Source organism: Cetorhinus maximus, chromosome 6 (assembly GCF_964194155.1).
Source record: "Cetorhinus maximus chromosome 6, sCetMax3.hap1.1, whole genome shotgun sequence".
NCBI lineage: Eukaryota > Metazoa > Chordata > Chondrichthyes > Lamniformes > Cetorhinidae > Cetorhinus > Cetorhinus maximus.
The window spans coordinates 778,481-793,978 of NC_135884.1; the positions used below are offsets into that span (position 1 = coordinate 778,481).

The following is a 15,498-nucleotide window of genomic DNA, read 5'->3' on the forward strand; positions in this document are numbered from 1 at the left end:
TGTAACCAGCACTCGGCTCAATGTGTATTGCTGCCAGCGCCCGTGCTGGGTTAGGCCCTGCTGGGTTAGGCCCCGCTGGGTTAGGCCCCGCTGGGTTAGGCCCTGCTGGGTGAGTCCCTGCTGGGTTAGGCCCTGCTGGGTGAGTCCCTGCTGGGTTAGTCCCTGCTGGGTGAGTCCCTGCTGGGTTAGGCCCTGCTGGGTTAGTCCCTGCTGGGTTAGGCCCTGCTGGGTTAGGCCCCGCCGGGTTAGTCCCTGCTGGGTTAGTCCCTGCTGGGTTAGGCCCTGCTGGGTGAGTCCCTGCTGGGTTAGTCCCTGCTGGGTGAGTCCCTGCTGGGTTAGGCCCTGCTGGGTTAGGCCCCGCCGGGTTAGTCCCTGCTGGGTTAGTCCCCACTGGGATAGGCCCTGCTGGGCAGGACAGAGTGACGGTGATGGGTAAATCAGAACATTGACCAGGGGCTGTTGATCGATTAATTTGGGGAAAACCAGCCCAACTGGAGCTTCAGCTCCGGATGTTGGTGGGACAGAGTTTACAGGGGCTTTGCCTGGGGGTGGGGGTGGGGGTGGGTGTGGAGCGAGGCTGGGGCGAAGGGAAACAGGGCTGGTACCCATGGAAACGGGGTTTAAAATTCATGTCAGTGAATATTGACCTTGTGCCTCAGCCGGAGCCTGAGTTTCTGTTTATTCATTAATGGGATGTGGGGGTCACTGGCTAAACCAGCATTTACTGCCCATCCCTAATTCCCCTGTTCAGGGGGCAGTAAAGAGTCGGCCACATTGCTGTGGGTCTGGAGTCACGTGTAGGCCCAGACCAGGTATGGACGGCAGATTTCCCTCCCGAGAGGACATTAGTGACCCAGATGGGCCTTTACCACAATCGGCAATGGTTTAGGTGGTGAGTGGGGACGGGAGAGGAGTTTGTGGTACTGGATGAACATAATGCGATTGGTTCACTTAATGTTCGGTTTAGAGGAAATTGTGAATCACCTGAGACTGGACAGAGGACCGAATGTCTGACAGCACAGAACTGGTCAATGGGTCAAGAGGTCAATGGGTCAAGAGATGGACCTGGATTGTGGGAGCCAGTCTGTTGTCTGTCCGATGGTGCCTGAGCTGTTCTGTGTTACTGACATTTCCTGGTTTATATTCTTCTCCAGTCTTTGTCCATTTCCCTCTCAGTTCACAGGGTGACTGGCTCCTGATTTTTGACAGTCTCTCTGCAGAAATTCTGACTGAAATGTCAATGCTCAGGTCCTGGGGTCACATTTATAATCGACTAAACCAGACTCAGTCATTCGATTGTCTCAATCACTGGATCCGGACAGTTTTACTTTAAAATTTCCTCCCTAGATTGGACAACCCAGGATGAAAAGAACTCACATTTCCCTCCCAATCCTCCATCCACTCCCTCCCTATCCCCCCTCCGCTCCCTCCCTATCCCCTCCACTCCCTCCCTATCCCCCTCCACTCCCCCCGATCCTCCCTCCACTCCCTCCCTATCCCCCCTCCGCTCCCCCCTATTCTCCCTCCACCCCCTCCCTATCCCCCCTCCGCTCCCTACCTATCCCCCTCCGCTCCCTCCCTATCCCCCCTCCGCTCCCCCTATTCCCCCTCCACTCCCTCCCTATCTCCCCTCCGCTCCCTCCCTATCCCCCCTCCGCTCCCTCCCTATCCCCCCTCCACACCCTCTCTATCCCCCCTCCGCTCCCTCCCTATCCCCCCTCCACCCCCTCCCTATCCCCCCTCCGCTCCCTCCCTATCCCCTCCGCCCGTTATGGACAGTATTTGGGAAACTGTAATATTTGTGAGAAATTAAACAAGGCGATTGGTCAGTTTAAAAATTGTTCCAACAGTTTAGCAACTCCGTGCCTATTGGTTGATGTTGGTGCTAAAACGCTTCCCCAGGATCTCATTGGTCAACCTCGATTTCCCACTCAATCTGCTTAATGTTTCCATTTTTTATTTTCAATATGAGGATGAGAATCTCTGGATGTCCCCGTGCAGCAGAAATCCTGCCATTGGGTCCACCTTGTGTAACCATGGTAACGGGAGGATTCGAGTGGTCACTGTTTATCACTTTGTTACTTGTCACTAAGTTGCTTGTTGCCTGGATACAAACTAACAACTTTGATGGTTGTCACAGGTTGGACAAGTGACCGATGGATGTTCCCTGTCATAGAGCAGGTTCTCTGTGTCGATCATCCCTCTCCCCAGCCAGTGGCATCTTCAGCGCCTTCCTATGTCTGCTCCTTACACTGGACTGGGCCCAGTCTCACTGCAACAAGCAAGCAATGCCCCCTGTGCTGGCCAACCAGCCATTCCTGGTCATCTGGAACATTCCAACTGAGAAATGCAGCACTCACCGAGGAGTCGATCTCCACCTCAGTGACTTTAACATAGTGACCAATCAGAATGAAGTTTTTATGGGAGGGAATATCACCATATTTTACATTGAACAGTTGGGTCAATATCCTTACTATGATAAAGGCCACCCAGTCCATGGAGGCTGTCCCCAGAACATAAGCCTGACTCAACACATTAACAAGATGAAGGCTGACGTTCGGAAGTATTTACCATCCAAATTCTACAAGGGCCTGGCCGTCATCGACTGGGAGGAGTGGAGACCCCAGTGGGTACGTAACTGGGGCAATAAAACCGTCTACCGGGAGAAGTCGGAGGAACTGGTCCGAGCCAAGTACCCTCACTGGCCTCCTGCTCGAATCCTCAAGCAGGCACAGTGGGAGTTTGACTCTGCAGCAAACAAGTTAATGAGCCGGACTCTGAGTGTGGGTGAGATGATGAGGGCCCAGGCATTGTGGGGTTACTACCTCTTCCCAGACTGTTACAATTACCATTACAACATCAACTTCTCCCATTACGATGGGCGTTGCCCTGATATTGAGATTGAGCGCAATAATCAGCTGCAGTGGTTGTGGTCTCACAGTAAAGCCCTGTACCCCTCAATATACATGGAAGAAATCTTAAAATCTTCAGAACAAGGGAGACGTTTTGTGAGGGCACGAGTACAAGAGGCTATGCGTGTGTCATTGACAGCTGACTCACTATATGCACTGCCTGTCTTTGTATACTCTCGGTCACACTACGCTTACACGTTCAAACCAATGACACAGGTAGGTTACACAGTAACATCTAACTGCCTGCTGGTTAACTAACAGTTATTACACGTTATAAACAGGAGCCTGCACTTCTCCAGCATCTGGAACCAGAGTCAATTTAATAATAAGAGCCACTCGAGACTAAATGATGTACGGGATGAGCTTCCACAAGGAGCCTGCGATAGGACTCGGCTAACAGGACCTTTCCAATGGCGGGGTCCTGAGTGAGCGACTGCACAATGACCTTTATTAAATCAGACAAACAATTTGCTGCCAGGATCAATGGCTATTTCTCCTGAAGTCTGATCTCAGAGCCTGGTTGAGGAGGTGCCACCTCTCGCTCAGTGTGAGCACTCTTAACACCAGCAAAACGCATATGTCCAGCCCCACTCCAGACAGCACACAGTCCAAACTAACGTTCCAGTATAGTACTGAGGGAGTGCTGCACTGTCAGAGGGTCAGCACTGAGGCAGTGCTGCACTGTCAGAGTGTCAGTACTGAGGGAGTGCTGCACTGTCAGAGGGTCAGTACTGAGGGAGTGCTGCACTGTCAGAGGGTCAGTACTGAGGGAGTGCTGCACTACCTGATGGTCAGTACTGAGGGAGTGCTGCAGTGTCGGAGGGTCAGTACTGAAGGAGTGCTGCACTACCTGATGGTCAGTACTGAGGGAGTGCTGCACTACCTGATGGTCAGTACTGAGGGAGTGCTGCACTGTCGGAGGGTCAGTACTGAGGGAATGCTACACTGTCAGAGGGTCAGTACTGAGGGAATGCTACACTGTCAGAGGGTCAGTACTGTGGGAGCGCTGCAGTGTCGGAGGGTCAGTACTGAGGGAGTGCTGTAGTGTGACAGGGACAGGCCTGAGGAGTGTTAAACTATCAGGGGGCTAATAATGAGTGAGAGCTGCACTGTCAGAAAGTCAACATTGAGCGACTGCCACATTTTGTAAGGTCGGTGTCTCACTAAGAGCTCTCAAGGCTTGTATGGCTGGACAGAAGCGGTTTATTATTAACCCATAACTATATACAGCTCTAAGATGCAGCCTTGCACAGGAGCTGTCTCCATGCTCCTTCCAGACTCTCCTGCACACACTCTGCAATCATGTGCCTCTCTACATCTACGGTACCCTATCCCCTGTCCCACATTGACCCTTGCTCATCCCGAAAACCTTTATACTACATCTCCCCTAATCCTCACCCAAACATATTTGCAACACAGTCTTTACTTGTTACCCCTTCTGCCTCCTCCAGCCTCTGACATTATAAATTCAGACGATCTGGAGGCTTGACAATTCTTCCAGATCTCATTCTGTCACATTTGGAAGAATGGTCGTCTCAGTCGCTTTGGATTGACTTTGTCAGCTTGGGGTTGAAGTTGTTTTCCTCTGTGTTTCTGGTACTCGGTTGTCTACTTGATTCATTCTTTTTTTACATTCCTTCAAGTTATGTTTCTCTTTATCGACAAGCCGCTGGTTTTGTTCAGATGCTGTGGGTTTTGTCCCATTTCTTCCAATGGGGAATGTTCACTTTGCTCATTCCTAGAGTGGCTTCAGATTTTCTTTTTCCACGGGTTCCGCTATGTTCTTCTTGGAAGTTTACATTTCAAAAATGGAACCTTTGTTTCCATTTGTTTCACAATTGCACACAAATATTTGTTTACTCTCCTATTTTCCAATCCTTTAACAAGCTTATCAACCTCTTCATTCAGCTCAGCAGCTACTCTGGTGAGTTCAGTTGTCTTTGTTTCAGAGTTATCTGTGGAATCCTTACACACACCGAACAACTTCACCCTCCATGGTCACTACCTGCTCCTTAAACTCTTTCAATTCACTCCTTCCATCCTCAATCTGCCCCTTGGAATTTTCTTTTCTGCTTTCACAGTCTGAATTCACTCTTCCATTCTGTGCATCTCATCTTTCCTATTCTTCCGATTGGATCAAAGTTCTAGAATTTCAATTCTCTTTTCACCAGACTCACCTTCCCTACGGGAAAGTTTGTTCTCTGCTCTGAACAGTTTTTCCTTAGCAGAGCCTAACCCTCGTGTGCTCTCTCTAAAAGTCACATTGTTTAATGTTACGCCTGTTGGATGTTTCAGAGACGCTTCACACTCCTTATTTAAGGAATGATGTAAATATATTGGGGGCGGTTCAGAGGAGGTTTACTAGACTGATACCTGGAATGAGTGGGTTGTCTTGTGAGGAAAGGTTGGACAGACTGGTCTTGTTTCCACTGGAGTTTAGAAGAGTGAGGGGTGATTTGAATGAAGTTTACAAGATCCTGAACGGCCTTGACAAGGTGGATGTAGAAAGGATGTTTCCTCTTGTGGGTGACTCCAGAACTAGGGGGCAGTGTTTTAAAATTAGGGGTCACCCTTTTAGGACAGAGATGAGGGGAAATTTTTTCTCTGAGGGTTGTGTGGCTTTGGAATTCTCTGCCTCAGAAGGTGGTGGGGGTGGAGTCATTGAATATTTTTAAGGCTGAGGTAGATTCTTGTCAGGCAAGGGAATCAAAGGTTATCAGAGGTAGATGGGAATGTGGAATTAAAAATACAAACCAATCAGTCATGATCTTATGAATGGCGGAGCAGACTTGAGGGGCCGAATGGCCTACTCCTGCTCCTATTTTGTACGTTCGCGTGTAGAGTCCCCTCAAGTTTATTCTGTTGTTCTTCTATTCTGTTGTTCAAGACAGTCTTCATTTCTTCATGCTGCTGAAGGGTTAAGTACTCTTTTTGTATTTTATCTTGAAGAACAATTAGCTGTTCTTTCAACTGTTTATTTTCTTGTTGACCACTTGCCAACTCACGCTGTACTTCAGTGCATTGCTTTGTCGCTACTGATAGCTCCAATGCAGCTTTTGCTGAAGTAGTGTTCAATATCTTTTTTAGCTCATGTTTATCCAGGGCTACGTTTTGATTCTTCAGTCTTATAGGGTGGCCGACTTCTCTGAGTACCTTTTCTGCCAGATGTTGTGCCTGGCTATATTCCTGATTGAATTCTTCCAACTCGATACAAGCATTTTCCAATCTTACTTCATTTTCCTTTTCCAGGGATTGTGTATTTTGGACTTTATCAGATAGCTTTCCTTCATTTACAGTCAGCTGCTTGCTCACCACTGCCACCTGCAGTTGCGTTTTGGGTAATGTATCATCATTTCCAAAAAGATGTAATTCTGAAACCTCCCAAAAATTCTTTGCTCCCTGGTGCCCTTGTACAGTTTTCTTGGGTAATGTCTTTCCCCTTTTGTAGCTTTATTGGGGGTTTTCTACCCTTTGTTCAAACTAATCGGTTCTCCAGGAAGTGTTAAAACAAGTCATTTGGGCCAGCTACCTGCCCCTCCAAGCCTGGGAATCAACTGGAAGGCATTTGTTAAAATTCTGCCTGTCATTTTAAAAAACATTTCCCTTCAGGTGAGCCCAGCCACTACATGTTATGGTGCAGCTGTCGACCTGTTACTATAGCTTTCTTACAGCTGTGTTCTGGAATGCTAGTGATCCTGACTGCTGCCTGTTTTCAAAGGTAACATCAACTTTTTTACTGTATGGTTCTCACCCTTCTTGTGATTTAGCTAGGTCTGTAGACTCTGTGTTCACTCTGGTTCTTCTTTTCGTCTGCACAGTCGATTCTTCTGCTTTTCCGAATTTTTGGAATATTTCTCAGCCTTTTTTGACCGAGTGAGGTCCCGTGACTCTGCATTCGATCAGGTTGGCAATGGAGCGCCACCTGCCCTGATTGAGTTCTTCAGCCCCCATGTCTGAAGTTGAGGTTTGTTAGGCCATCAGCAACTGTCTTCAAATTATGTGCACTTCACTCAGGTTAGGCTGCAGCCTCATTAGTTTTTCATCTTTTCAGAATCTGTGTTCCTTCTCCAATTTCTCTGGGATTTCAGGGTCCATCCTTCACTGCCACCATGTTGTAAGGTTGTTTGGTGTCTCACTAAGAGGTCTGGAGGCATGTGTGTTGAACATAAACCGTTTATTGGTAACCCATAACTATAGACATCTCCAAGGCGCAGTGATTTACTGCAGCAGTCCCCATTCTAACTTGTTCAATACTTTACTACACAGTCGACTCATGTGACTCCCTACAGAGCTACATGTGGGTGGAACTGTTTCCCCAGTCCCACATTAACACTTGCTCTGCCCGAACACCCTTATACTACACTGCACTGTCAGAGGGTCAGTACTGAGGGAGTGCTGCACTGTCAGAGGGTCAGTACTGAGGGAGTGCTGCACTGTCAGAGGGTCAGTACTGAGGGAGTGCTGCACTGTCAGAGGGTCAGTACTGAGGGAGTGCTGCACTGTCAGAGGGTCAGTACTGAGGGAGTGCTGCACTGTCAGAGGGTCAGTACTGAGGGAGTGCTGCACTGTCAGAGGGTCAGTACTGAGGGAGTGCTGCACTGTCGGAGGGTCAGTACTGAGGGAGTGCTGCACTGTCAGAGGGTCAGTACTGAGGGAGGGCTGCACTGTCAGAGGGTCAGTACTGAGGGAGGGCTGCACTGTCAGAGGGTCAGTACTGAGGGAGGGCTGCACTGTCAGAGGGTCAGTACTGAGGGAGTGCTGCACTGTCAGAGGGTCAGTACTGAGGGAGGGCTGCACTGTCAGAGGGTCAGTACTGAGGGAGGGCTGCACTGTCAGAGGGTCAGTACTGAGGGAGTGCTGCACTGTCAGAGGGTCAGTACTGATGGAGTGCTGCACTGTCAGAGGGTCAGTACTGATGGAGTGCTGCACTGTCAGAGGGTCAGTACTGATGGAGTGTTGCACTGTGAGTGGGACAGTACTGAGGGAGTGCTGCACTGTGAGTGGGTCAGTACTGAGGGAGTGCTGCACTGTGAGTGGGTCAGTATTGAGGGAGTGCTGCACTGTGAGTGGGTCAGTACTGAGGGAGTGCTGCACTGTCAGCGGGTCAGTACTGAGGGAGTGCTGCACTGTGGGTGGGTCAGTACTGAGGGGGTGCTGCACTGTCAGTGGGTCAGTACTGAGGGAGTGCTGCACTGTGGGTGGGTCAGTACTGAGGGAGTGCTGCACTGTCAGAGGGTCAGTACTGAGGGAGTGCTGCACTGTCAGAGGGTCAGTACTGAGGGAGTGCTGCACTGTCAGTGGGTCAGGACTGAGGGAGTGCTGCACTGTCAGAGGGTCAGTACTGAGGGAGTGCTGCACTCTCAAAGGGTCAGTACTGAGGGAGTGCTGCACCGTCGGGGGGGGGTCAGTATTGAGGGAGGGCTGCACTGTCAGAGGGTCAGTGCTGAGGGAGTGCTGCACTGTCAGAGGGTCAGTACTGAGAGTGGCGGACTGTCAGAGGGTCAGTACTGAGGGAGTGATGTACTGTCGGAGGGTCAGTACCGAGGGAGTGCAGCACTGTCGGGGAGTCAGTATTGAGGGAGTGTTGCACTGTCAGCGGGTGAGTACTGAGGGAATGCTGCACTGTCAGAGGGTCAGTACTGAGGGACTGCTGCGCAGTCAGAGAATCAGTACTGGGAGTGACGCACTGTCAGAGGGTCAATATTGAGGGAATGCTGCACCATCAGAGGGTCAGTGCTGAGGGAGTGCACCACTGTCAGAGGGTCAGTATTGAGGGTTGCACTGTCAGTGGGTCAGTACAAGTGAATGCTGCACTGTCAGACGGTCAGTAATGAGGGAGTGCTGCACTGTCGGAGGGTCAGTACTGAGGGAGTGTTGCACTGTCGGATTGTCAGTACTGAGGGAGTGCTGCACTGTCAGAGGGTCAGTACTGAGGGAATGCTGCACTGTCAGGGGGTCAGTGCTGAGGGGGTGCTGCACTGTTGGAGAGTCAGTGCTGAGGAAGTGCTGCACTGTCAGAGGGTCAGTACTGAGGGAGTGCTGCACTGTCAGAGGGTCAGTACTGAGGGAATGCTGCACTGTCAGGGGGTCAGTGCTGAGGGAGTGCTGCACTGTCAGAGGGTCAGTACTGAGGGAATGCTGCACTGTCAGAGGGTCAGTGCTGAGGGAGTGCTGCGCTGTCAGAGGGTCAGTACTGAGGGAATGCTGCACTGTCAGGGGGTCAGTGCTGAGGGAGTGCTGCACTGTCAGAGGGTCAGTACTGAGGGAGTGCTGCACAGTTAGGGGGTCGGTGCTGAGGGAGTGCTGCACTGTCAGAGGGTCAGTACTGAGGGAGTGCTGCACTGTCAGGGGGTCAGTACTGAGAGAGTGCTGCACTGTCAGAGGGTCAGGACTGAGGGAGTGCTGCACTGTCAGAGGGTCAGTACTGAGGGAGAGCAGCACTGTCAGAGGGTCAGTACTGAGGGAGTGCTGCACTGTCAGAGGGTCAATATTGAGGGAATGCTGCACTGTCAGGCGGTCAGTGCTGAGGGAGTGCTGCACTGTTGGAGGGTCAGTACTGAGGGAATGCTGCACTGTCAGGGGGTCAGTGCTGAGGGAGTGCTGCACTGTCAGAGGGTCAGCACTGATGGAGGGCTGCACTGTCAGAGGGTCAGTACTGAGGGAGTGCTGCACTGTCAGAGAGTCAGTACTGAGGGGGTGCTGCACTGTAGAGGGTCAGTGCTGAGGGAGAGCTGCACTGTCAGAGGGTCAGCACTGATGGAGGGCTGCACTGTCAGAGGGTCAGTACTGAGGGAGTGCTGCACTGTAGAGGGTTAGTGCTGAGGGAGTGCTGCACTGTCAGAGGGTCAGCACTGAGGGAGGGCTGCACTGTCAGAGGGTCAGTACTGAGGGAGTGCTGCACTGTAGAGGGTTAGTTCTGAGGGAGTGCTGCACTGTCAGAGCATCAGTATTAAGGGAGAGCTGCACTGTCAGAGGGCCAGTACTGAGGGAGAGCTGCACTGTCAGATGGTCAGTACTGAGGGAGTGCTGCACTGTAGAGGGTTAGTTCTGAGGGAGTGCTGCACTGTCAGAGCATCAGTATTAAGGGAGAGCTGCGCTGTCAGAGGGCCAGTACTGAGGGAATGCTGCACTGTAGAGGGTCAGTATTTCAGATTAGATGTTATATTGACACTCTGCGTGCTCTATCAGTTGCAAAATTCCACGAGCAGTATTGGAAGAAGAGCAGCCAAGTTCTCCCCAGTGCACTGAAGTCAATATTTATCCCTGAACAAGCATCATTAAAACAGTTTACCTCATTATTTAAAATATTGCCTTTTGTGGGATCTTGCTGTGTGCAAATTGACTGTTTCATTTCCTACATCACAACAGTGACTATACTTTAACAGGACTGAATGAAGCGATCTGAGCATCTTGAGCTTCTGAAAGGTGGTATAGAAATGAAAGTGCTTTCTTTACAGTCGTGTACAAGGAAGGTACAACACAGTCACTGGCCACTCAGCCCATTCAGTCCACATCAGCCTTTATCCTCTGCACAAACAGACAGTGTCAAGAACAGTTTCCCTCCTATTCCCATGTCCCTCAGACCCTTCCTGTTGTCTCCAGCCTACACTGATTATTGACACCGATTCCTGAAGCTTTCATCACCACATTCCTGAAATTAAAAACCATGTAAAACAAGAATTCCCTGTAAGAAATTGTGGGATCTGAGGGCAGTGCAGAATTCACACCATCTTTAATCACTTTATTTTCAATATCCACAGGGAGTGGTTGAGGTCAATAGCATCAAGGTATTTAAAGGGAAAATGTGCATCATCTTGAGGGAGAAAGGAATGGATGGATTTGCTGATAGTGTGAAATGAAGAGGTTGTGAGATGTGGAGCATAAACACTACCACGAACCAGAGGGGCTGAATGGCCTGTATGCTGTAATTGCCTTTCTACCATCAAATGTTTTAGTGTATTTTCCCAATCCACCAGAGCCAACTTGCCCCTTAGATCTTCATCATGTCTTTTGTTCAGGTTTCCGACCTTAGTTTCAGAATGAACGAAATCACTTATAAACTTAATGTAAAACTCTATCATATTATGGTCACTATTTCCTAATAGCTCCTTTGCAGCAAGGTTATTGATTAGCCCTTTCTCGTTAGATAATATTAAATATAAAATAGCCCAGTCCCTAGTTGGTTCTTCAATGTACTGCCCCAGAACCCCATCTCATCCACACTCAGGGATTCATCCTCCACAGCATCAGTACTGATTAGGTTTATCCCAGTCTATATGTAAATTGAAGTCAACCATTATTACTGTATTTCCCATGTTGCATGCAGCTTTCATTTCCTGACTTATACAGTGCCCAATGTTACCACGACAGTTTGGTAGTCTATAAACAATTCCCGCCAATGTTTGCTGCCCCTTGCTGTTTCTTAGCTCCACCCAAAAGATTCTACATCTTGATCCTTCAATCTAAGATCCTGTCTCACTAACGTACTGATCTTGTCCCTTATTAACGGTGCTACCCCACCTCCTTTCCCTTTTTTGCCTATCTTTCCTAAATGATGAATATCCATGAATAGTCAATTCCCAGTCTTGGTCACCCTGTAACCATGTCTCTCTAACTCATTTGTGCCTTCAAATCATTTACTTTATGTGAATGCTGCATGCATTCAGATAGACCGCCCTTAACTTTGCCTTTTTAACATTACTCTGCATTCTGACCCTATTTGATGCTTGTCTCTGTTTTGTCTGCCTTCAGATGTGGCTTACTATCTTTTGTCTTCCTGTTATTAGTTTTGCTTCCCTCCAATCTGAGCTACATCTCAGGTTCGCTCCCCCTGCCAATCTAGTTTAAACCCTCCCCAAACTAGACACATTGGAACAATCACCGCTTTCTTTCCAGGTCAGAGAGTTATTTGGGTTTTAGCATCTTAAAGAAACATTTTTTCACTTTAACCTCCCATTTTCATCGGAACGAGTTTCATATCTCCCAGGCAGTTGAAGGTTCTTTAAACTTCTCCCTAACTTTCATCTTGTTCATTGTAACAGCTCACCTCTCACTTTCAATCAATTCATGATTAACCTCCTGCCCAACACCTTTCTCTCTTTTGTAAATACTTGGGTGAAATTCCTGTTCATTATCTCTGCTGATACATTTATAGATTACTTTACTGTTCCTTTTAATAATTTTTGAGATTCCCACCTCAATTCTCTTTCCTATTTTCTCATAGACTCTCTTATTTTAATCATTTGTATCAAACCCAGTGACTCCATTTACCTTTTCTTTCAATGAACTAAGTTGCAGAGTTTTGGAATCCAGGTCATTGGTGTAAATTCATGATGGTCCCAACTTGGCACCTTCTACCCCCCGTTCTGCACTGACCTGGTATGACCTGCGCTGACCCAACCTCTACCCAACATAACTCCTCTAACCAGCAGTGCAGATCTCCTCTCCTCAGCCAGTTTTCTATCCATTTCCAGGGTTTACCCCTGAATTCCCACAGAATTCCATTAACTAACAATCTTCAATGCAGAATTTCCATCAAAAGTTTTTTCCACAGTCCGTCTGGTTTGTTGCCTATTTAAAGAAGTTGAGGAGGTTAGCCAATCAGAATCTCACTTTTCTGAATTCCTCTTGACTGATGTTTACTGGGTTCTTATTGTAAACTTACTTAATTCTACTGTGAATTGAAGTTAGACTGAAGGGTCTATATCTGCACACAGCATTGGCAATGAGGTACATGATTTGAAGGCATAAATACCAGGACTGAATATGGGTGCCACGTTACCCTGTGCCTACCTGCTGTGACCTCCCCAGTGCCTACTGACCTGATCTTAATAAATGTCAGTGCATCATAAATCCATAAATCTACACTCCCCCCCCAACCCCCACCACCAATCCCGCCCCACCCCAACCCCCACCACTGCCCCCCAAACCCCCGCCACCACCCCCACCTCCCCCCGCCTCCCCACGGAGGAGAGTAGTGGGCCCGAACAATCCCCATCCACCACTACTGTCCTCCGTCTGGCTGAACTTGTTCTCACACTGAACAATTTCTCCTTAAACTCCTCTCACTTCCTCCAAATAAAAGCTGTGGCTATGGGTACCCGCATGGGCCCCAGCTATGCCTGTCTCTTTATGGGGTATGTGGAACATTCCTTGTTCCAGTCCTACTCCGGCCCCCTCCCACAGCTCTTTCTCCGGTACATCGATGATTACTTCGGTGCTGCTTCATGCTCTCGTCGGGATCTGGAAAAATTTATTAATTTTGCTTCCAATCTCCACCCCTTCATCATTTTCACATGGTCCATCTCTGACACTTCCCTCCCCTTCCTTGACCTCTCTGTCTCAATTTCTGGTGATAGACTGTCCACCAATAACCATTACAAGCCTACCGACTCCCACAGCTACCTCGACTACAGCTCCTCACACCCCGCTTCCTGTAAGGACCCATCCTATCCTCTCAGTTCCTTCGCCTCCGTCGCATCTGTTCTGATGATGCTACCTTCAAAAACAGTTCCTCTGACATGTCCTCCTTCTTCCTTAACCGAGGTTTTCCACCCACGGTAGTTGACAGGGCCCTCAACCGTGTCCGGCCCATCTCCCGCGCATCCGCCCTCACACCTTCTCCTCCCTCCCAGAAACGTGATGGGGTCCCCCTTGTCCTCACTTATCACCCTACCAGCCTCCGCATTCAAAGGATCATCCTTCGCCATTTCTGCCAACTCCAGCATGATGCCACCACCAAACACATCTTCCCTTCACCCCCCCTGGCGGCATTCCGTAGGGATCGTTCCCTCCGGGGCACCCTGGTCCACTCCTCCATCACCCCCTACTCCTCAACCCCCACCTATGGCACCTCCCCATGCCCATGCAAAAGATGCAACACCTGCCCCTTTACTTCCCCTCTCCTCATCGTCCAAGGGCCCAAACAATCCTTTCAAGTGAAGCAGCATTTCACTTGCATTTCCCCTAACTTAGTCTACTGCATTCGTTGCTCCCAATGCGGTCTCCTCTACATTGGAGAGACCAAACGTAAACTGGGCGACCGCTTTGCAGAACACCTGCGGTCTGTCCGCAAGAAAGACCCAAACCTCCCTGTCGCTTGCCATTTTAACACTCCACCCTGCTCTCTTGCCCACATGTCTGTCCTTGGCTTGCTGCATTGTTCCAGTGAAGCCCAACGCAAACTGGAGGAACAGCACCTCATCTTCTGACTAGGCACTTTACAGCCTTCCGGGCTGAATATTGAATTCAACAACTTTAGATCTTGAACTCCCTCTTCCATCCCCACCCCCCATCCCCACCCTGTTTCTTCCCCCTCCCTTTTGTTTTTTCCAATAATTTATATAGATTTTTCTTTTCCTGCCTATTTCCATTATTTTTAAATCTATACCTGTAATGCCCGGTTAGTCTTTCCACCCCACCCCCACTAGACCTGTACCTTGAGTGTCCTGCCATCCATTCTTAATTAGCACATTCGTTTAGATAATATCACCACCTTCAACACCTCTTTGTTCCTTTGTCTGTGACATCTTTTGATTATCTGCTCCTATCACTGCTTGCTTGTCCCTACAACCACCGCCCCCCCAACTTCTCTCCCCCCACCCCCCAACCTTAAACCAGCTTATATTTCACCGCTCTCCTAATATTACGCAGTTCTGCTGAAGGGTCATGAGGACTCGAAACGTCAACTGTGCTCTTCTCCGCCGATGCTGCCAGACCTGCTGAGTTTTTCCAGGTATTTCTGTTTCTGTTTTTGTTTTGGATTTCCAGCATCCGCAGTTTTTTGTTTTTATTCCTGTGGATAGATTCTTGTCAGGCAAGGGAATCAAAGGTTATCGGGGGTAGATGGGTCTGTGGAATTTGAAATTGCAGAGCAGGCTTGAGGGACTGAATGGCCTACTCCTGTTCCTATTTCTTAAGCTCTTATGTTCTTATGCTGACTATTTATTATATCTTTCATTTCTATTCTCTCCTTTAATAGGGATTCTTTGATATTTCCACCACCAATGTTAAGCTGAGTAGTTTATAATTCCCTTTCTACCCCCTTTCTTAAGTGTAGGAATTACATTAGCTATCCAGCTGGGAATAGGGATAAATAGACCATTTTCAGGGTGGCAGGCTGTTACTGGTGGAGTGCACAGGAATCAGCACTGGGGCCTCAAACCATTTCCAGTCTATATTGTTATAACCAGGTGGCAAGACTGCCTTTTTTCCCCACTCCTTGATTGATTGTAACAGTGTTTTTTTAAAGTTATAACGATGAATGTGCCAATTCTGTGTATTCTGTGTATGTACTTAACTGTTTACGTGCTGATTGCAAAATATTCAGTCCGACAGGCTTTCTCGGGTTTAAGCAAAAAAAGGGTTAATTTGTATTGTGCTAAAAACCCAGCCAGGTAAAGACATAAAAACATTTAAAAAGGTAAACACACATCCCAAGTGTTGCAACACACACACACATACACACACGCGCACCCACCCACACACATACACACACACACACACACACATACCCACACACACATACACACACACACACACACACAAATACACACACACACACACACACATATACACACACACACAC

At 48.7% G+C, this 15,498-nt stretch overlaps 1 pseudogene; it reads left to right on the forward strand.

Moving 5' to 3' along the window:
• The first annotated feature begins 2,214 nt into the window (after positions 1–2,214).
• The window catches only part of LOC144681437 (hyaluronidase pseudogene), a 41,778-nt pseudogene continuing 28,494 nt past the window's right edge, over positions 2,215–15,498 (forward strand).